We start from the raw sequence: 22852 nt of genomic DNA, 5'->3' as shown, positions 1-22852 counted from the left end.
GTAATAGACAGCTCCCCTGTCCGGGACCATGTTTTGCATGTCCCAGGCCCTCCCCGCACCCATGCTGAAAATCAAACAGAACAATTAAGGACTCTGCTTCATCACCTCAGCCTCCAAAAGAAGCTTCCTTCCTCTGCTAACGCTCGACACAGATATCCCCATGCTGTTCCTTCAATGCAGGCTGGCCTTGGGTGCCTGTACTGCCAAAGGAAGAGAAAAAGATCATGCTCTTGTCACGTGCTCCATCATCCTCTTGTTCTTCAAGAAAACAGAAGAAAGCTACCATCCCCATTGCTACATAGGAGAAATTTGTGCGGGGGATGGCTGAGCCCATCCCCAGAAATGGAGAACTCTGCTATGACCCTGCTTTGCCTTTTGGCGACAGCGCCCGCCATCGGCGTGCCCCAAACAGGCGAGGTCCCGTTCAGGCTGGCATCCGCCACAAAGAGGAGAGGTCCCCTGCGGGCTGAACAGAGTCAACTGAACAGAGTCTTCAGAGGAACTTAGCCGTGCATTCAGTTTACAAGTAAATGCCACCCAAGCAACGGTAGGGGGCATTCTGGCATCTAAAGGAATTCAGGAGTTAATTTAGTGTTTCCAATGGAACATTCCATAGGTTGTAAAAGCAGCCTTAAAGTCTTTTTCCCTCTTGCACCAACAACGCTGCTTTTAGTTCTACGTAAGGGTCCCCTACAACTACTTACTACAGCACGTGTGGCTCCACTATCAATGAAAAAATACAAAAATCTCTTCTTTCATTCCCCAGCTTGACTGGAACCAGAGGGTCGTCTGGGGAAATTTTAATAGATCCCTCCGGCCCCCTTCACTCCAACCCAATCTCCGGCATGACTCCAACGGCTGCTTCTGTCTCTCTTTCCCGATTACTCAGACGGCATGGACAATTTTTTTCCAACGGCCCTCTTGCCTACAATTTGCACGCCGATGCATTCCCAGGGGAATGTCATAACGATTTCTACTATTATTTCTACAGCCCCTTCCTCACCCACAGAATTCACCTCCTGTATTTTCTCTCCCTTTTTCCCGGTCTTCCCTCAAGGCAGCCAACAAAGAAGCTTGCAGCGTTACTCGTCCCCGCTTCTCCTTCTCTTCTATTTCCTCCCGATTATTACGTACCTTAGACGCCATTGAGAAGAACTGTGAGATTGTCATGCCATCCTCGCCCCCTACCTTTTGTCATCTCTCTCTTATATCTGCTGCTGCTTGACCAATAAACAGCGTGTTAAATAACTTTGAATTGCTATCATCTTCCGGATCCAGATCTGCCCGTTTTCGAGCTACTTCACACAATCTCTCATAGAAGGCTGACGGGGTTTCCTTATCCCCCTGCCTTACTTCAGATAGTTTAGATAAATTCTTGGGCTTTTGCACTCCATGTGGAATCCCATACAAAATTAACTTCTGATATTCCTTTACCCTCTCTAATCCCTCACACTTGTGTTCGGATCCCACTCCGGATCCTCTTTCGGGAGGTACATATCGGTATTAGGCACCCCCCCGCCTTGTTGGATCCGTCCCTCTCTAGCCTTCTCTAAAATTGTTCTCCTCTCCTCAGCGGTAAACAAATATTCTAGGAGAGCCTGTACATCTCCCCAGTTAGGACTAGGAGTCGTGATTAACAGTACTATACATTCCTTCTGGATGGTTTCGATAGGATCCCACTGCCTGTTTGCAGTTTAATAAATCACAAGCAGTAAAAGGTACGTGTACGGATACCGGTGCTCCTTCAGGCCCTACAGCCTGTCTGAGGGGAGCTCAAACTATGGGTTTCTGTCCCCTTGTTCTTTGAGAGATAGCACTCACAACTCCATCACCACTTGAGCTATCAGATTTGGGCTGTTTGGGGGGAGCTACCAACAGCTGAACATCCTCTTCTGAATTTTCCCATTCAATACAACGAGGTTTTCCCTTTTTCTCTTTTAACGCATATATTCCAATCTGATGTTTAGAATCCACTAAACCACCTTTCTTCCTAATATCCCAATCGCGCCTTAACGAAACAAACATATCCGCAGAAGGCGTTTCATGCCATTTTCCAGTTCCCCGACAACACAACATTAATGCCGATATAGTGTTATATTTCAAGGATCCATTCTCAGGCCATTTTTCACCATCTTCCCATGGATATTGTGGCCACCGTTGATTACAATATCGTTTTAGCTGATTTTTAGTCATGGCATCTCCCCCAAATTTATTGCAATGCTTCAGGATGCATCCTAGAGGAGAGCAAAGGGGTGCCTCCTGGGAAGCAGCAGCACCCATACCGGTACCGAAAAACCCAGTATTCCTATACAAACCAGAACGAGGGACGTCTCCCTTCGTTACTCAGAACAGGACAGCGTGGAGAAACAAACAGAACTACGCTACTGCCACCTGTCTTTCCTGCTGCGTCTTATGCAGAGCCCAGAACAGAACACAGGCTGCCTGCTTCCCGAGACATCTTGCCCCTACCCCCTTTTCTCCTATCCCCAAAAAACACCTCTTTTCAGGAGCATTGCACCGTTTTGTCACTTACCACCCGACCGCAGGAGAGGAGCTGAAGGAGTCCCCAGTCGACAGGTCGGTGCGCGCTGGAGTCCGCTCAGGCCTCTTCTCCCCGTTGGATGCGGCAAGACGAACCGGGCGAGGCTGTCAGCTCGGTCCCATCTGGGGTGTCAAAACTGTTATCCCACAAGCGTGAGGTCGCTTACCCGGTGTGCGGGACGCCAATATACACACAGGGCAGAGGTGTTTTTATGGCATGTCTGCGCAGAGATGGGTGCTAGGTGGTAGCTCCACAAAGCTAGCACAAAGTTCGCTCCTACAAGTACAGTCTTGATACAGTCTAGCTATGCATATGCATAAGTAATTACACAAAGCAGTTTTCTATTGGTCTGCATTTCTCTCATTTCAACTTCAAGCTACAGCGCTACTTTAACATGCTGCGCACGCTCAGAGGCGAGGGCGCTCTGCTTGGGCTGGTGTCTCCAGCTCGAGGGGTGTGACTTTTAGTATTATAAGGAGGATAGTTTGCGGGAGGGTGCTTCTTATCACACTCCTACTAGTTGTTTCGGATGGTTCCCAAAACATTTCAATTAGCTTACCTATTTCTTCAGGATGTGCTTCTCTCCCAAGGACAGTAATTCTTGTTTAGACGTTCCACTTTCCAGACTCAATCCTCCTTATCAGTTTGACGTAAGCCCTGACCTTCCGCCAGCCCCTGGTGGACGACACCGTCAGACTACAACACGACCGTTCTTTTATGCCAGTCAGTGCGTTCAGAATTAGGAGCAGAAAGAACAGGGCAAGCTAAACACCCACGCAAGCCTCATATCCCTAAGAAATGATTAAAAAAACCCAGACGACCCCCATTTTAGATTGCGTTGGCTTAGGGACTGCCTCCTTCAAGTGCCAGAGCGGACCGGTGGAATCAGTCACAGAATTCAGCTGCCTACCAGGAGACAGCCCTCGTCCTCGCAAGGCAAATGTTTCAAAACATGGTGCTATTTTCCGACGTTATCAACTACAGCGGGCTTGCCCTACCAGCACGAGTTGAGGACATTTTCCTGTGGGTTCATTTGACACTGCAGTAAGTTTTGAGCAGGTACAAGCAACCAAGCGCGAGATAGAAAGTCAGCTAAGATACCAGCTGCCGTACAAAATCCGTTCAAGATCGTGCCTGCGGGAACGGCACAAAGCCCGCGATGACTGAACAAGTATGTCGGAGGCCCTACGGCAAACAGCGCCGACGTTTCGTGAAGCTCTTTTCCTGTCAAGAAAAGGACCTTTTATGCAGTGTCTCTACTGGAATGCAGGCTGCTTCCTACACATTCTGGCAAGTTAGCTTTCACAGAAACCCCGAGAACTTCAACCACCAAGCTACATTTGTAATTCTTGCGCTCTACCTACGGGGAATTTCAGCGAATCACAACACCACTTAAAGCAAAATTCTGGGTCTGTTTCACGCCAATCAAATAGCTAAGCCATGGACAGGGGTCTGTAGAAAGACAGCGACCTTAAAAGATAAAGACAGGAGAGTACTCACTTTTCTGAAATTTCTTCCAGTCGTTCCATTGATTTAGCAGCCCAACCCAGCCGTCGAAATTCTGGTGCAACAGAGAGAGCAGTAGCATGTCCACGCCATTCTCCCCTAGCCACACAGCCTTCCGCTTTGCCCATTGCTGCCAACAGCCAGAGCATCGGCGCCGTAGCACCTTGGCAATAACGCACCTCCCATAGCTACACACCTTCACAAAAGAACCGAGCAGGGTGTAAACAAACATTGCAACGGTTGCGCTAAGGGCTCAAACAGGGATGCCTATGTTATCGCTCCGAGATTCAACAACCACTAAAAATGTCATTTTGCTGCAGTACTACAGGAGTTCATTGACTAGTGTCAAAAACATTTTGTTGAAAATTCATTGTTTGAAGCATGACTTCCAAATGCAAACGTTAAGTAGTTCTCGTGAGCCTTTAACTGAGCGGAATGCAGGATCTGACTAAAATAATGGCGGATACAGCAGGGCCAGCCCCATCCTCAGCCCTTTTTAAACCCTGGGCCCAGCCCCATCCTCACCTCGTGGGTCCCACCTGTGCTGCCCCGGGCCACAGCTGGAGCCCATGGGGAACAGGGGGCCAACTACCTCAACCCTCACAAGCCAGGCACAGCCAGCAACCTGGCACAGGCATGGGCACACACCACCACCAAGCTGGTGCTGCCATGGGCAGATGCGGCCGCCAAGCTGGCACCGGCCTGGCAGACTTTAGTTTACAGCCCAAAGCCGAGGTTGGCCTCTAAACAAGAAAACATGTGAAAGCATCCTTACAGGATGCCAGTCCAGTGGTGTCCATGATAGCTCTCACAGCCTCCCACGTAATAGACAGCTCCCCTGTCCGGGACCATGTTTTGCATGTCCCAGGCCCTCCCCGCACCCATGCTGAAAATCAAACAGAACAATTAAGGACTCTGCTTCATCACCTCAGCCTCCAAAAGAAGCTTCCTTCCTCTGCTAACGCTCGACACAGATATCCCCATGCTGTTCCTTCAATGCAGGCTGGCCTTGGGTGCCTGTACTGCCAAAGGAAGAGAAAAAGATCATGCTCTTGTCACGTGCTCCATCATCCTCTTGTTCTTCAAGAAAACAGAAGAAAGCTACCATCCCCATTGCTACATAGGAGAAATTTGTGCGGGGGATGGCTGAGCCCATCCCCAGAAATGGAGAACTCTGCTATGACCCTGCTTTGCCTTTTGGCGACAGCGCCCGCCATCGGCGTGCCCCAAACAGGCGAGGTCCCGTTCAGGCTGGCATCCGCCACAAAGAGGAGAGGTCCCCTGCGGGCTGAACAGAGTCAACTGAACAGAGTCTTCAGAGGAACTTAGCCGTGCATTCAGTTTACAAGTAAATGCCACCCAAGCAACGGTAGGGGGCATTCTGGCATCTAAAGGAATTCAGGAGTTAATTTAGTGTTTCCAATGGAACATTCCATAGGTTGTAAAAGCAGCCTTAAAGTCTTTTTCCCTCTTGCACCAACAACGCTGCTTTTAGTTCTACGTAAGGGTCCCCTACAACTACTTACTACAGCACGTGTGGCTCCACTATCAATGAAAAAATACAAAAATCTCTTCTTTCATTCCCCAGCTTGACTGGAACCAGAGGGTCGTCTGGGGAAATTTTAATAGATCCCTCCGGCCCCCTTCACTCCAACCCAATCTCCGGCATGACTCCAACGGCTGCTTCTGTCTCTCTTTCCCGATTACTCAGACGGCATGGACAATTTTTTTCCAACGGCCCTCTTGCCTACAATTTGCACGCCGATGCATTCCCAGGGGAATGTCATAACGATTTCTACTATTATTTCTACAGCCCCTTCCTCACCCACAGAATTCACCTCCTGTATTTTCTCTCCCTTTTTCCTGGTCTTCCCTCAAGGCAGCCAACAAAGAAGCTTGCAGCGTTACTCGTCCCCGCTTCTCCTTCTCTTCTATTTCCTCCCGATTATTACGTACCTTAGACGCCATTGAGAAGAACTGTGAGATTGTCATGCCATCCTCGCCCCTTACCTTTTGTCATCTCTCTCTTATATCTGCTGCTGCTTGACCAATAAACAGCGTGTTAAATAACTTTGAATTGCTATCATCTTCCGGATCCAGATCTGCCCGTTTTCGAGCTACTTCACACAATCTCTCATAGAAGGCTGACGGGGTTTCCTTATCCCCCTGCCTTACTTCAGATAGTTTAGATAAATTCTTGGGCTTTTGCACTCCATGTGGAATCCCATACAAAATTAACTTCTGATATTCCTTTACCCTCTCTAATCCCTCACACTTGTGTTCGGATCCCACTCCGGATCCTCTTTCGGGAGGTACATATCGGTATTAGGCACCCCCCCGCCTTGTTGGATCCGTCCCTCTCTAGCCTTCTCTAAAATTGTTCTCCTCTCCTCAGCGGTAAACAAATATTCTAGGAGAGCCTGTACATCTCCCCAGTTAGGACTAGGAGTCGTGATTAACAGTACTATACATTCCTTCTGGATGGTTTCGATAGGATCCCACTGCCTGTTTGCAGTTTAATAAATCACAAGCAGTAAAAGGTACGTGTACGGATACCGGTGCTCCTTCAGGCCCTACAGCCTGTCTGAGGGGAGCTCAAACTATGGGTTTCTGTCCCCTTGTTCTTTGAGAGATAGCACTCACAACTCCATCACCACTTGAGCTATCAGATTTGGGCTGTTTGGGGGGAGCTACCAACAGCTGAACATCCTCTTCTGAATTTTCCCATTCAATACAACGAGGTTTTCCCTTTTTCTCTTTTAACGCATATATTCCAATCTGATGTTTAGAATCCACTAAACCACCTTTCTTCCTAATATCCCAATCGCGCCTTAACGAAACAAACATATCCGCAGAAGGCGTTTCATGCCATTTTTCAGTTCCCCGACAACACAACATTAATGCCGATATAGTGTTATATTTCAAGGATCCATTCTCAGGCCATTTTTCACCATCTTCCCATGGATATTGTGGCCACCGTTGATTACAATATCGTTTTAGCTGATTTTTAGTCATGGCATCTCCCCCAAATTTATCGCAATGCTTCAGGATGCATCCTAGAGGAGAGCAAAGGGGTGCCTCCTGGGAAGCAGCAGCACCCATACCGGTACCGAAAAACCCAGTATTCCTATACAAACCAGAACGAGGGACGTCTCCCTTCGTTACTCAGAACAGGACAGCGTGGAGAAACAAACAGAACTACGCTACTGCCACCTGTCTTTCCTGCTGCGTCTTATGCAGAGCCCAGAACAGAACACAGGCTGCCTGCTTCCCGAGACATCTTGCCCCTACCCCCTTTTCTCCTATCCCCAAAAAACACCTCTTTTCAGGAGCATTGCGCCGTTTTGTCACTTACCGCCCGACCGCAGGAGAGGAGCTGAAGGAGTCCCCAGTCGACAGGTCGGTGCGCGCTGGAGTCCGCTCAGGCCTCTTCTCCCCGTCGGATGCGGCAAGACGAACCGGGCGAGGCTGTCAGCTCGGTCCCATCTGGGGTGTCAAAACTGTTATCCCACAAGCGTGAGGTCGCTTACCCGGTGTGCGGGACGCCAATATACACACAGGGCAGAGGTGTTTTTATGGCATGTCTGCGCAGAGATGGGTGCTAGGTGGTAGCTCCACAAAGCTAGCACAAAGTTCGCTCCTACAAGTACAGTCTTGATACAGTCTAGCTATGCATATGCATAAGTAATTACACAAAGCAGTTTTCTATTGGTCTGCATTTCTCTCATTTCAACTTCAAGCTACAGCGCTACTTTAACATGCTGCGCACGCTCAGAGGCGAGGGCGCTCTGCTTGGGCTGGTGTCTCCAGCTCGAGGGGTGTGACTTTTAGTATTATAAGGAGGATAGTTTGCGGGAGGGTGCTTCTTATCACACTCCTACTAGTTGTTTCGGATGGTTCCCAAAACATTTCAATTAGCTTACCTATTTCTTCAGGATGTGCTTCTCTCCCAAGGACAGTAATTCTTGTTTAGACGTTCCACTTTCCAGACTCAATCCTCCTTATCAGTTTGACGTAAGCCCTGACCTTCCGCCAGCCCCTGGTGGACGACACCGTCAGACTACAACACGACCGTTCTTTTATGCCAGTCAGTGCGTTCAGAATTAGGAGCAGAAAGAACAGGGCAAGCTAAACACCCACGCAAGCCTCATATCCCTAAGAAATGATTAAAAAAACCCAGACGACCCCCATTTTAGATTGCGTTGGCTTAGGGACTGCCTCCTTCAAGTGCCAGAGCGGACCGGTGGGATCAGTCACAGAATTCAGCTGCCTACCAGGAGACAGCCCTCGTCCTCGCAAGGCAAATGTTTCAAAACATGGTGCTATTTTCCGACGTTATCAACTACAGCGGGCTTGCCCTACCAGCACGAGTTGAGGACATTTTCCTGTGGGTTCATTTGACACTGCAGTAAGTTTTGAGCAGGTACAAGCAACCAAGCGCGAGATAGAAAGTCAGCTAAGATACCAGCTGCCGTACAAAATCCGTTCAAGATCGTGCCTGCGGGAACGGCACAAAGCCCGCGATGACTGAACAAGTATGTCGGAGGCCCTACGGCAAACAGCGCCGACGTTTCGTGAAGCTCTTTTCCTGTCAAGAAAAGGACCTTTTATGCAGTGTCTCTACTGGAATGCAGGCTGCTTCCTACACATTCTGGCAAGTTAGCTTTCACAGAAACCCCGAGAACTTCAACCACCAAGCTACATTTGTAATTCTTGCGCTCTACCTACGGGGAATTTCAGCGAATCACAACACCACTTAAAGCAAAATTCTGGGTCTGTTTCACGCCAATCAAATAGCTAAGCCATGGACAGGGGTCTGTAGAAAGACAGCGACCTTAAAAGATAAAGACAGGAGAGTACTCACTTTTCTGAAATTTCTTCCAGTCGTTCCATTGATTTAGCAGCCCAACCCAGCCGTCGAAATTCTGGTGCAACAGAGAGAGCAGTAGCATGTCCACGCCATTCTCCCCTAGCCACACAGCCTTCCGCTTTGCCCATTGCTGCCAACAGCCAGAGCATCGGCGCCGTAGCACCTTGGCAATAACGCACCTCCCATAGCTACACACCTTCACAAAAGAACCGAGCAGGGTGTAAACAAACATTGCAACGGTTGCGCTAAGGGCTCAAACAGGGATGCCTATGTTATCGCTCCGAGATTCAACAACCACTAAAAATGTCATTTTGCTGCAGTACTACAGGAGTTCATTGACTAGTGTCAAAAACATTTTGTTGAAAATTCATTGTTTGAAGCATGACTTCCAAATGCAAACGTTAAGTAGTTCTCGTGAGCCTTTAACTGAGCGGAATGCAGGATCTGACTAAAATAATGGCGGATACAGCAGGGCCAGCCCCATCCTCAGCCCTTTTTAAACCCTGGGCCCAGCCCCATCCTCACCTCGTGGGTCCCACCTGTGCTGCCCCGGGCCACAGCTGGAGCCCATGGGGAACAGGGGGCCAACTACCTCAACCCTCACAAGCCAGGCACAGCCAGCAACCTGGCACAGGCATGGGCACACACCACCACCAAGCTGGTGCTGCCATGGGCAGATGCGGCCGCCAAGCTGGCACCGGCCTGGCAGACTTTAGTTTACAGCCCAAAGCCGAGGTTGGCCTCTAAACAAGAAAACATGTGAAAGCATCCTTACAGGATGCCAGTCCAGTGGTGTCCATGATAGCTCTCACAGCCTCCCACGTAATAGACAGCTCCCCTGTCCGGGACCATGTTTTGCATGTCCCAGGCCCTCCCCGCACCCATGCTGAAAATCAAACAGAACAATTAAGGACTCTGCTTCATCACCTCAGCCTCCAAAAGAAGCTTCCTTCCTCTGCTAACGCTCGACACAGATATCCCCATGCTGTTCCTTCAATGCAGGCTGGCCTTGGGTGCCTGTACTGCCAAAGGAAGAGAAAAAGATCATGCTCTTGTCACGTGCTCCATCATCCTCTTGTTCTTCAAGAAAACAGAAGAAAGCTACCATCCCCATTGCTACATAGGAGAAATTTGTGCGGGGGATGGCTGAGCCCATCCCCAGAAATGGAGAACTCTGCTATGACCCTGCTTTGCCTTTTGGCGACAGCGCCCGCCATCGGCGTGCCCCAAACAGGCGAGGTCCCGTTCAGGCTGGCATCCGCCACAAAGAGGAGAGGTCCCCTGCGGGCTGAACAGAGTCAACTGAACAGAGTCTTCAGAGGAACTTAGCCGTGCATTCAGTTTACAAGTAAATGCCACCCAAGCAACGGTAGGGGGCATTCTGGCATCTAAAGGAATTCAGGAGTTAATTTAGTGTTTCCAATGGAACATTCCATAGGTTGTAAAAGCAGCCTTAAAGTCTTTTTCCCTCTTGCACCAACAACGCTGCTTTTAGTTCTACGTAAGGGTCCCCTACAACTACTTACTACAGCACGTGTGGCTCCACTATCAATGAAAAAATACAAAAATCTCTTCTTTCATTCCCCAGCTTGACTGGAACCAGAGGGTCGTCTGGGGAAATTTTAATAGATCCCTCCGGCCCCCTTCACTCCAACCCAATCTCCGGCATGACTCCAACGGCTGCTTCTGTCTCTCTTTCCCGATTACTCAGACGGCATGGACAATTTTTTTCCAACGGCCCTCTTGCCTACAATTTGCACGCCGATGCATTCCCAGGGGAATGTCATAACGATTTCTACTATTATTTCTACAGCCCCTTCCTCACCCACAGAATTCACCTCCTGTATTTTCTCTCCCTTTTTCCCGGTCTTCCCTCAAGGCAGCCAACAAAGAAGCTTGCAGCGTTACTCGTCCCCGCTTCTCCTTCTCTTCTATTTCCTCCCGATTATTACGTACCTTAGACGCCATTGAGAAGAACTGTGAGATTGTCATGCCATCCTCGCCCCCTACCTTTTGTCATCTCTCTCTTATATCTGCTGCTGCTTGACCAATAAACAGCGTGTTAAATAACTTTGAATTGCTATCATCTTCCGGATCCAGATCTGCCCGTTTTCGAGCTACTTCACACAATCTCTCATAGAAGGCTGACGGGGTTTCCTTATCCCCCTGCCTTACTTCAGATAGTTTAGATAAATTCTTGGGCTTTTGCACTCCATGTGGAATCCCATACAAAATTAACTTCTGATATTCCTTTACCCTCTCTAATCCCTCACACTTGTGTTCGGATCCCACTCCGGATCCTCTTTCGGGAGGTACATATTGGTATTAGGCACCCCCCCGCCTTGTTGGATCCGTCCCTCTCTAGCCTTCTCTAAAATTGTTCTCCTCTCCTCAGCGGTAAACAAATATTCTAGGAGAGCCTGTACATCTCCCCAGTTAGGACTAGGAGTCGTGATTAACAGTACTATACATTCCTTCTGGATGGTTTCGATAGGATCCCACTGCCTGTTTGCAGTTTAATAAATCACAAGCAGTAAAAGGTACGTGTACGGATACCGGTGCTCCTTCAGGCCCTACAGCCTGTCTGAGGGGAGCTCAAACTATGGGTTTCTGTCCCCTTGTTCTTTGAGAGATAGCACTCACAACTCCATCACCACTTGAGCTATCAGATTTGGGCTGTTTGGGGGGAGCTACCAACAGCTGAACATCCTCTTCTGAATTTTCCCATTCAATACAACGAGGTTTTCCCTTTTTCTCTTTTAACGCATATATTCCAATCTGATGTTTAGAATCCACTAAACCACCTTTCTTCCTAATATCCCAATCGCGCCTTAACGAAACAAACATATCCGCAGAAGGCGTTTCATGCCATTTTTCAGTTCCCCGACAACACAACATTAATTCCGATATAGTGTTATATTTCAAGGATCCATTCTCAGGCCATTTTTCACCATCTTCCCATGGATATTGTGGCCACCGTTGATTACAATATCGTTTTAGCTGATTTTTAGTCATGGCATCTCCCCCAAATTTATTGCAATGCTTCAGGATGCATCCTAGAGGAGAGCAAAGGGGTGCCTCCTGGGAAGCAGCAGCACCCATACCGGTACCGAAAAACCCAGTATTCCTATACAAACCAGAACGAGGGACGTCTCCCTTCGTTACTCAGAACAGGACAGCGTGGAGAAACAAACAGAACTACGCTACTGCCACCTGTCTTTCCTGCTGCGTCTTATGCAGAGCCCAGAACAGAACACAGGCTGCCTGCTTCCCGAGACATCTTGCCCCTACCCCCTTTTCTCCTATCCCCAAAAAACACCTCTTTTCAGGAGCATTGCACCGTTTTGTCACTTACCGCCCGACCGCAGGAGAGGAGCTGAAGGAGTCCCCAGTCGACAGGTCGGTGCGCGCTGGAGTCCGCTCAGGCCTCTTCTCCCCGTCGGATGCGGCAAGACGAACCGGGCGAGGCTGTCAGCTCGGTCCCATCTGGGGTGTCAAAACTGTTATCCCACAAGCGTGAGGTCGCTTACCCGGTGTGCGGGACGCCAATATACACACAGGGCAGAGGTGTTTTTATGGCATGTCTGCGCAGAGATGGGTGCTAGGTGGTAGCTCCACAAAGCTAGCACAAAGTTCGCTCCTACAAGTACAGTCTTGATACAGTCTAGCTATGCATATGCATAAGTAATTACACAAAGCAGTTTTCTATTGGTCTGCATTTCTCTCATTTCAACTTCAAGCTACAGCGCTACTTTAACATGCTGCGCACGCTCAGAGGCGAGGGCGCTCTGCTTGGGCTGGTGTCTCCAGCTCGAGGGGTGTGACTTTTAGTATTATAAGGAGGATAGTTTGCGGGAGGGTGCTTCTTATCACACTCCTACTAGTTGTTTCGGATGGTTCCCAAAACATTTCAATTAGCTTACCTATTTCTTCAGGATGTGCTTCTCTCCCAAGGACAGTAATTCTTGTTTAGACGTTCCACTTTCCAGACTCAATCCTCCTTATCAGTTTGACGTAAGCCCTGACCTTCCGCCAGCCCCTGGTGGACGACACCGTCAGACTACAACACGACCGTTCTTTTATGCCAGTCAGTGCGTTCAGAATTAGGAGCAGAAAGAACAGGGCAAGCTAAACACCCACGCAAGCCTCATATCCCTAAGAAATGATTAAAAAAACCCAGACGACCCCCATTTTAGATTGCGTTGGCTTAGGGACTGCCTCCTTCAAGTGCCAGAGCGGACCGGTGGAATCAGTCACAGAATTCAGCTGCCTACCAGGAGACAGCCCTCGTCCTCGCAAGGCAAATGTTTCAAAACATGGTGCTATTTTCCGACGTTATCAACTACAGCGGGCTTGCCCTACCAGCACGAGTTGAGGACATTTTCCTGTGGGTTCATTTGACACTGCAGTAAGTTTTGAGCAGGTACAAGCAACCAAGCGCGAGATAGAAAGTCAGCTAAGATACCAGCTGCCGTACAAAATCCGTTCAAGATCGTGCCTGCGGGAACGGCACAAAGCCCGCGATGACTGAACAAGTATGTCGGAGGCCCTACGGCAAACAGCGCCGACGTTTCGTGAAGCTCTTTTCCTGTCAAGAAAAGGACCTTTTATGCAGTGTCTCTACTGGAATGCAGGCTGCTTCCTACACATTCTGGCAAGTTAGCTTTCACAGAAACCCCGAGAACTTCAACCACCAAGCTACATTTGTAATTCTTGCGCTCTACCTACGGGGAATTTCAGCGAATCACAACACCACTTAAAGCAAAATTCTGGGTCTGTTTCACGCCAATCAAATAGCTAAGCCATGGACAGGGGTCTGTAGAAAGACAGCGACCTTAAAAGATAAAGACAGGAGAGTACTCACTTTTCTGAAATTTCTTCCAGTCGTTCCATTGATTTAGCAGCCCAACCCAGCCGTCGAAATTCTGGTGCAACAGAGAGAGCAGTAGCATGTCCACGCCATTCTCCCCTAGCCACACAGCCTTCCGCTTTGCCCATTGCTGCCAACAGCCAGAGCATCGGCGCCGTAGCACCTTGGCAATAACGCACCTCCCATAGCTACACACCTTCACAAAAGAACCGAGCAGGGTGTAAACAAACATTGCAACGGTTGCGCTAAGGGCTCAAACAGGGATGCCTATGTTATCGCTCCGAGATTCAACAACCACTAAAAATGTCATTTTGCTGCAGTACTACAGGAGTTCATTGACTAGTGTCAAAAACATTTTGTTGAAAATTCATTGTTTGAAGCATGACTTCCAAATGCAAACGTTAAGTAGTTCTCGTGAGCCTTTAACTGAGCGGAATGCAGGATCTGACTAAAATAATGGCGGATACAGCAGGGCCAGCCCCATCCTCAGCCCTTTTTAAACCCTGGGCCCAGCCCCATCCTCACCTCGTGGGTCCCACCTGTGCTGCCCCGGGCCACAGCTGGAGCCCATGGGGAACAGGGGGCCAACTACCTCAACCCTCACAAGCCAGGCACAGCCAGCAACCTGGCACAGGCATGGGCACACACCACCACCAAGCTGGTGCTGCCATGGGCAGATGCGGCCGCCAAGCTGGCACCGGCCTGGCAGACTTTAGTTTACAGCCCAAAGCCGAGGTTGGCCTCTAAACAAGAAAACATGTGAAAGCATCCTTACAGGATGCCAGTCCAGTGGTGTCCATGATAGCTCTCACAGCCTCCCACGTAATAGACAGCTCCCCTGTCCGGGACCATGTTTTGCATGTCCCAGGCCCTCCCCGCACCCATGCTGAAAATCAAACAGAACAATTAAGGACTCTGCTTCATCACCTCAGCCTCCAAAAGAAGCTTCCTTCCTCTGCTAACGCTCGACACAGATATCCCCATGCTGTTCCTTCAATGCAGGCTGGCCTTGGGTGCCTGTACTGCCAAAGGAAGAGAAAAAGATCATGCTCTTGTCACGTGCTCCATCATCCTCTTGTTCTTCAAGAAAACAGAAGAAAGCTACCATCCCCATTGCTACATAGGAGAAATTTGTGCGGGGGATGGCTGAGCCCATCCCCAGAAATGGAGAACTCTGCTATGACCCTGCTTTGCCTTTTGGCGACAGCGCCCGCCATCGGCGTGCCCCAAACAGGCGAGGTCCCGTTCAGGCTGGCATCCGCCACAAAGAGGAGAGGTCCCCTGCGGGCTGAACAGAGTCAACTGAACAGAGTCTTCAGAGGAACTTAGCCGTGCATTCAGTTTACAAGTAAATGCCACCCAAGCAACGGTAGGGGGCATTCTGGCATCTAAAGGAATTCAGGAGTTAATTTAGTGTTTCCAATGGAACATTCCATAGGTTGTAAAAGCAGCCTTAAAGTCTTTTTCCCTCTTGCACCAACAACGCTGCTTTTAGTTCTACGTAAGGGTCCCCTACAACTACTTACTACAGCACGTGTGGCTCCACTATCAATGAAAAAATACAAAAATCTCTTCTTTCATTCCCCAGCTTGACTGGAACCAGAGGGTCGTCTGGGGAAATTTTAATAGATCCCTCCGGCCCCCTTCACTCCAACCCAATCTCCGGCATGACTCCAACGGCTGCTTCTGTCTCTCTTTCCCGATTACTCAGACGGCATGGACAATTTTTTTCCAACGGCCCTCTTGCCTACAATTTGCACGCCGATGCATTCCCAGGGGAATGTCATAACGATTTCTACTATTATTTCTACAGCCCCTTCCTCACCCACAGAATTCACCTCCTGTATTTTCTCTCCCTTTTTCCCGGTCTTCCCTCAAGGCAGCCAACAAAGAAGCTTGCAGCGTTACTCGTCCCCGCTTCTCCTTCTCTTCTATTTCCTCCCGATTATTACGTACCTTAGACGCCATTGAGAAGAACTGTGAGATTGTCATGCCATCCTCGCCCCCTACCTTTTGTCATCTCTCTCTTATATCTGCTGCTGCTTGACCAATAAACAGCGTGTTAAATAACTTTGAATTGCTATCATCTTCCGGATCCAGATCTGCCCGTTTTCGAGCTACTTCACACAATCTCTCATAGAAGGCTGACGGGGTTTCCTTATCCCCCTGCCTTACTTCAGATAGTTTAGATAAATTCTTGGGCTTTTGCACTCCATGTGGAATCCCATACAAAATTAACTTCTGATATTCCTTTACCCTCTCTAATCCCTCACACTTGTGTTCGGATCCCACTCCGGATCCTCTTTCGGGAGGTACATATCGGTATTAGGCACCCCCCCGCCTTGTTGGATCCGTCCCTCTCTAGCCTTCTCTAAAATTGTTCTCCTCTCCTCAGCGGTAAACAAATATTCTAGGAGAGCCTGTACATCTCCCCAGTTAGGACTAGGAGTCGTGATTAACAGTACTATACATTCCTTCTGGATGGTTTCGATAGGATCCCACTGCCTGTTTGCAGTTTAATAAATCACAAGCAGTAAAAGGTACGTGTACGGATACCGGTGCTCCTTCAGGCCCTACAGCCTGTCTGAGGGGAGCTCAAACTATGGGTTTCTGTCCCCTTGTTCTTTGAGAGATAGCACTCACAACTCCATCACCACTTGAGCTATCAGATTTGGGCTGTTTGGGGGGAGCTACCAACAGCTGAACATCCTCTTCTGAATTTTCCCATTCAATACAACGAGGTTTTCCCTTTTTCTCTTTTAACGCATATATTCCAATCTGATGTTTAGAATCCACTAAACCACCTTTCTTCCTAATATCCCAATCGCGCCTTAACGAAACAAACATATCCGCAGAAGGCGTTTCATGCCATTTTTCAGTTCCCCGACAACACAACATTAATTCCGATATAGTGTTATATTTCAAGGATCCATTCTCAGGCCATTTTTCACCATCTTCCCATGGATATTGTGGCCACCGTTGATTACAATATCGTTTTAGCTGATTTTTAGTCATGGCATCTCCCCCAAATTTATTGCAATGCTTCAGGATGCATCCTAGAGGAGAGCAAAGGGGTGCCTCCTGGGAAGCAGCAGCACCCATACCGGTACCGAAAAACCCAGTATTCCTATACAAACCAGAACGAGGGACGTCTCCCTTCGTTACTCAGAACAGGACAGCGTGGAGAAACAAACAGAACTACGCTACTGCCACCTGTCTTTCCTGCTGCGTCTTATGCAGAGCCCAGAACAGAACACAGGCTGCCTGCTTCCCGAGACATCTTGCCCCTACCCCCTTTTCTCCTATCCCCAAAAAACACCTCTTTTCAGGAGCATTGCACCGTTTTGTCACTTACCACCCGACCGCAGGAGAGGAGCTGAAGGAGTCCCCAGTCGACAGGTCGGTGCGCGCTGGAGTCCGCTCAGGCCTCTTCTCCCCGTCGGATGCGGCAAGACGAACCGGGCGAGGCTGTCAGCTCGGTCCCATCTGGGGTGTCAAAACTGTTATCCCACAAGCGTGAGGTCGCTTACCCGGTGTGCGGGACGCCAATATACACACAGGGCAGAGGTGTTTTTATGGCATGTCTGCGCAGAGATGGGTGCTAGGTGGTAGCTCCACAAAGCTAGCACAAAGTTCGCTCCTACAAGTACAGTCTTGATACAGTCTAGCTATGCATATGCATAAGTAATTACACAAAGCAGTTTTCTATTGGTCTGCATTTCTCTCATTTCAACTTCAAGCTACAGCGCTACTTTAACATGCTGCGCACGCTCAGAGGCGAGGGCGCTCTGCTTGGGCTGGTGTCTCCAGCTCGAGGGGTGTGACTTTTAGTATTATAAGGAGGATAGTTTGCGGGAGGGTGCTTCTTATCACACTCCTACTAGTTGTTTCGGATGGTTCCCAAAACATTTCAATTAGCTTACCTATTTCTTCAGGATGTGCTTCTCTCCCAAGGACAGTAATTCTTGTTTAGACGTTCCACTTTCCAGACTCAATCCTCCTTATCAGTTTGACGTAAGCCCTGACCTTCCGCCAGCCCCTGGTGGACGACACCGTCAGACTACAACACGACCGTTCTTTTATGCCAGTCAGTGCGTTCAGAATTAGGAGCAGAAAGAACAGGGCAAGCTAAACACCCACGCAAGCCTCATATCCCTAAGAAATGATTAAAAAAACCCAGACGACCCCCATTTTAGATTGCGTTGGCTTAGGGACTGCCTCCTTCAAGTGCCAGAGCGGACCGGTGGAATCAGTCACAGAATTCAGCTGCCTACCAGGAGACAGCCCTCGTCCTCGCAAGGCAAATGTTTCAAAACATGGTGCTATTTTCCGACGTTATCAACTACAGCGGGCTTGCCCTACCAGCACGAGTTGAGGACATTTTCCTGTGGGTTCATTTGACACTGCAGTAAGTTTTGAGCAGGTACAAGCAACCAAGCGCGAGATAGAAAGTCAGCTAAGATACCAGCTGCCGTACAAAATCCGTTCAAGATCGTGCCTGCGGGAACGGCACAAAGCCCGCGATGACTGAACAAGTATGTCGGAGGCCCTACGGCAAACAGCGCCGACGTTTCGTGAAGCTCTTTTCCTGTCAAGAAAAGGACCTTTTATGCAGTGTCTCTACTGGAATGCAGGCTGCTTCCTACACATTCTGGCAAGTTAGCTTTCACAGAAACCCCGAGAACTTCAACCACCAAGCTACATTTGTAATTCTTGCGCTCTACCTACGGGGAATTTCAGCGAATCACAACACCACTTAAAGCAAAATTCTGGGTCTGTTTCACGCCAATCAAATAGCTAAGCCATGGACAGGGGTCTGTAGAAAGACAGCGACCTTAAAAGATAAAGACAGGAGAGTACTCACTTTTCTGAAATTTCTTCCAGTCGTTCCATTGATTTAGCAGCCCAACCCAGCCGTCGAAATTCTGGTGCAACAGAGAGAGCAGTAGCATGTCCACGCCATTCTCCCCTAGCCACACAGCCTTCCGCTTTGCCCATTGCTGCCAACAGCCAGAGCATCGGCGCCGTAGCACCTTGGCAATAACGCACCTCCCATAGCTACACACCTTCACAAAAGAACCGAGCAGGGTGTAAACAAACATTGCAACGGTTGCGCTAAGGGCTCAAACAGGGATGCCTATGTTATCGCTCCGAGATTCAACAACCACTAAAAATGTCATTTTGCTGCAGTACTACAGGAGTTCATTGACTAGTGTCAAAAACATTTTGTTGAAAATTCATTGTTTGAAGCATGACTTCCAAATGCAAACGTTAAGTAGTTCTCGTGAGCCTTTAACTGAGCGGAATGCAGGATCTGACTAAAATAATGGCGGATACAGCAGGGCCAGCCCCATCCTCAGCCCTTTTTAAACCCTGGGCCCAGCCCCATCCTCACCTCGTGGGTCCCACCTGTGCTGCCCCGGGCCACAGCTGGAGCCCATGGGGAACAGGGGGCCAACTACCTCAACCCTCACAAGCCAGGCACAGCCAGCAACCTGGCACAGGCATGGGCACACACCACCACCAAGCTGGTGCTGCCATGGGCAGATGCGGCCGCCAAGCTGGCACCGGCCTGGCAGACTTTAGTTTACAGCCCAAAGCCGAGGTTGGCCTCTAAACAAGAAAACATGTGAAAGCATCCTTACAGGATGCCAGTCCAGTGGTGTCCATGATAGCTCTCACAGCCTCCCACGTAATAGACAGCTCCCCTGTCCGGGACCATGTTTTGCATGTCCCAGGCCCTCCCCGCACCCATGCTGAAAATCAAACAGAACAATTAAGGACTCTGCTTCATCACCTCAGCCTCCAAAAGAAGCTTCCTTCCTCTGCTAACGCTCGACACAGATATCCCCATGCTGTTCCTTCAATGCAGGCTGGCCTTGGGTGCCTGTACTGCCAAAGGAAGAGAAAAAGATCATGCTCTTGTCACGTGCTCCATCATCCTCTTGTTCTTCAAGAAAACAGAAGAAAGCTACCATCCCCATTGCTACATAGGAGAAATTTGTGCGGGGGATGGCTGAGCCCATCCCCAGAAATGGAGAACTCTGCTATGACCCTGCTTTGCCTTTTGGCGACAGCGCCCGCCATCGGCGTGCCCCAAACAGGCGAGGTCCCGTTCAGGCTGGCATCCGCCACAAAGAGGAGAGGTCCCCTGCGGGCTGAACAGAGTCAACTGAACAGAGTCTTCAGAGGAACTTAGCCGTGCATTCAGTTTACAAGTAAATGCCACCCAAGCAACGGTAGGGGGCATTCTGGCATCTAAAGGAATTCAGGAGTTAATTTAGTGTTTCCAATGGAACATTCCATAGGTTGTAAAAGCAGCCTTAAAGTCTTTTTCCCTCTTGCACCAACAACGCTGCTTTTAGTTCTACGTAAGGGTCCCCTACAACTACTTACTACAGCACGTGTGGCTCCACTATCAATGAAAAAATACAAAAATCTCTTCTTTCATTCCCCAGCTTGACTGGAACCAGAGGGTCGTCTGGGGAAATTTTAATAGATCCCTCCGGCCCCCTTCACTCCAACCCAATCTCCGGCATGACTCCAACGGCTGCTTCTGTCTCTCTTTCCCGATTACTCAGACGGCATGGACAATTTTTTTCCAACGGCCCTCTTGCCTACAATTTGCACGCCGATGCATTCCCAGGGGAATGTCATAACGATTTCTACTATTATTTCTACAGCCCCTTCCTCACCCACAGAATTCACCTCCTGTATTTTCTCTCCCTTTTTCCTGGTCTTCCCTCAAGGCAGCCAACAAAGAAGCTTGCAGCGTTACTCGTCCCCGCTTCTCCTTCTCTTCTATTTCCTCCCGATTATTACGTACCTTAGACGCCATTGAGAAGAACTGTGAGATTGTCATGCCATCCTCGCCCCTTACCTTTTGTCATCTCTCTCTTATATCTGCTGCTGCTTGACCAATAAACAGCGTGTTAAATAACTTTGAATTGCTATCATCTTCCGGATCCAGATCTGCCCGTTTTCGAGCTACTTCACACAATCTCTCATAGAAGGCTGACGGGGTTTCCTTATCCCCCTGCCTTACTTCAGATAGTTTAGATAAATTCTTGGGCTTTTGCACTCCATGTGGAATCCCATACAAAATTAACTTCTGATATTCCTTTACCCTCTCTAATCCCTCACACTTGTGTTCGGATCCCACTCCGGATCCTCTTTCGGGAGGTACATATCGGTATTAGGCACCCCCCCGCCTTGTTGGATCCGTCCCTCTCTAGCCTTCTCTAAAATTGTTCTCCTCTCCTCAGCGGTAAACAAATATTCTAGGAGAGCCTGTACATCTCCCCAGTTAGGACTAGGAGTCGTGATTAACAGTACTATACATTCCTTCTGGATGGTTTCGATAGGATCCCACTGCCTGTTTGCAGTTTAATAAATCACAAGCAGTAAAAGGTACGTGTACGGATACCGGTGCTCCTTCAGGCCCTACAGCCTGTCTGAGGGGAGCTCAAACTATGGGTTTCTGTCCCCTTGTTCTTTGAGAGATAGCACTCACAACTCCATCACCACTTGAGCTATCAGATTTGGGCTGTTTGGGGGGAGCTACCAACAGCTGAACATCCTCTTCTGAATTTTCCCATTCAATACAACGAGGTTTTCCCTTTTTCTCTTTTAACGCATATATTCCAATCTGATGTTTAGAATCCACTAAACCACCTTTCTTCCTAATATCCCAATCGCGCCTTAACGAAACAAACATATCCGCAGAAGGCGTTTCATGCCATTTTTCAGTTCCCCGACAACACAACATTAATTCCGATATAGTGTTATATTTCAAGGATCCATTCTCAGGCCATTTTTCACCATCTTCCCATGGATATTGTGGCCACCGTTGATTACAATATCGTTTTAGCTGATTTTTAGTCATGGCATCTCCCCCAAATTTATTGCAATGCTTCAGGATGCATCCTAGAGGAGAGCAAAGGGGTGCCTCCTGGGAAGCAGCAGCACCCATACCGGTACCGAAAAACCCAGTATTCCTATACAAACCAGAACGAGGGACGTCTCCCTTCGTTACTCAGAACAGGACAGCGTGGAGAAACAAACAGAACTACGCTACTGCCACCTGTCTTTCCTGCTGCGTCTTATGCAGAGCCCAGAACAGAACACAGGCTGCCTGCTTCCCGAGACATCTTGCCCCTACCCCCTTTTCTCCTATCCCCAAAAAACACCTCTTTTCAGGAGCATTGCACCGTTTTGTCACTTACCGCCCGACCGCAGGAGAGGAGCTGAAGGAGTCCCCAGTCGACAGGTCGGTGCGCGCTGGAGTCCGCTCAGGCCTCTTCTCCCCGTCGGATGCGGCAAGACGAACCGGGCGAGGCTGTCAGCTCGGTCCCATCTGGGGTGTCAAAACTGTTATCCCACAAGCGTGAGGTCGCTTACCCGGTGTGCGGGACGCCAATATACACACAGGGCAGAGGTGTTTTTATGGCATGTCTGCGCAGAGATGGGTGCTAGGTGGTAGCTCCACAAAGCTAGCACAAAGTTCGCTCCTACAAGTACAGTCTTGATACAGTCTAGCTATGCATATGCATAAGTAATTACACAAAGCAGTTTTCTATTGGTCTGCATTTCTCTCATTTCAACTTCAAGCTACAGCGCTACTTTAACATGCTGCGCACGCTCAGAGGCGAGGGCGCTCTGCTTGGGCTGGTGTCTCCAGCTCGAGGGGTGTGACTTTTAGTATTATAAGGAGGATAGTTTGCGGGAGGGTGCTTCTTATCACACTCCTACTAGTTGTTTCGGATGGTTCCCAAAACATTTCAATTAGCTTACCTATTTCTTCAGGATGTGCTTCTCTCCCAAGGACAGTAATTCTTGTTTAGACGTTCCACTTTCCAGACTCAATCCTCCTTATCAGTTTGACGTAAGCCCTGACCTTCCGCCAGCCCCTGGTGGACGACACCGTCAGACTACAACACGACCGTTCTTTTATGCCAGTCAGTGCGTTCAGAATTAGGAGCAGAAAGAACAGGGCAAGCTAAACACCCACGCAAGCCTCATATCCCTAAGAAATGATTAAAAAAACCCAGACGACCCCCATTTT

The sequence above is a fragment of the Mycteria americana genome, chromosome 5 (genome assembly GCF_035582795.1).
Source record: "Mycteria americana isolate JAX WOST 10 ecotype Jacksonville Zoo and Gardens chromosome 5, USCA_MyAme_1.0, whole genome shotgun sequence".
NCBI lineage: Eukaryota > Metazoa > Chordata > Aves > Ciconiiformes > Ciconiidae > Mycteria > Mycteria americana.
The sequence above is the reverse complement of the archived record's forward strand: the minus strand, read 5'-3'. Positions refer to the sequence as shown.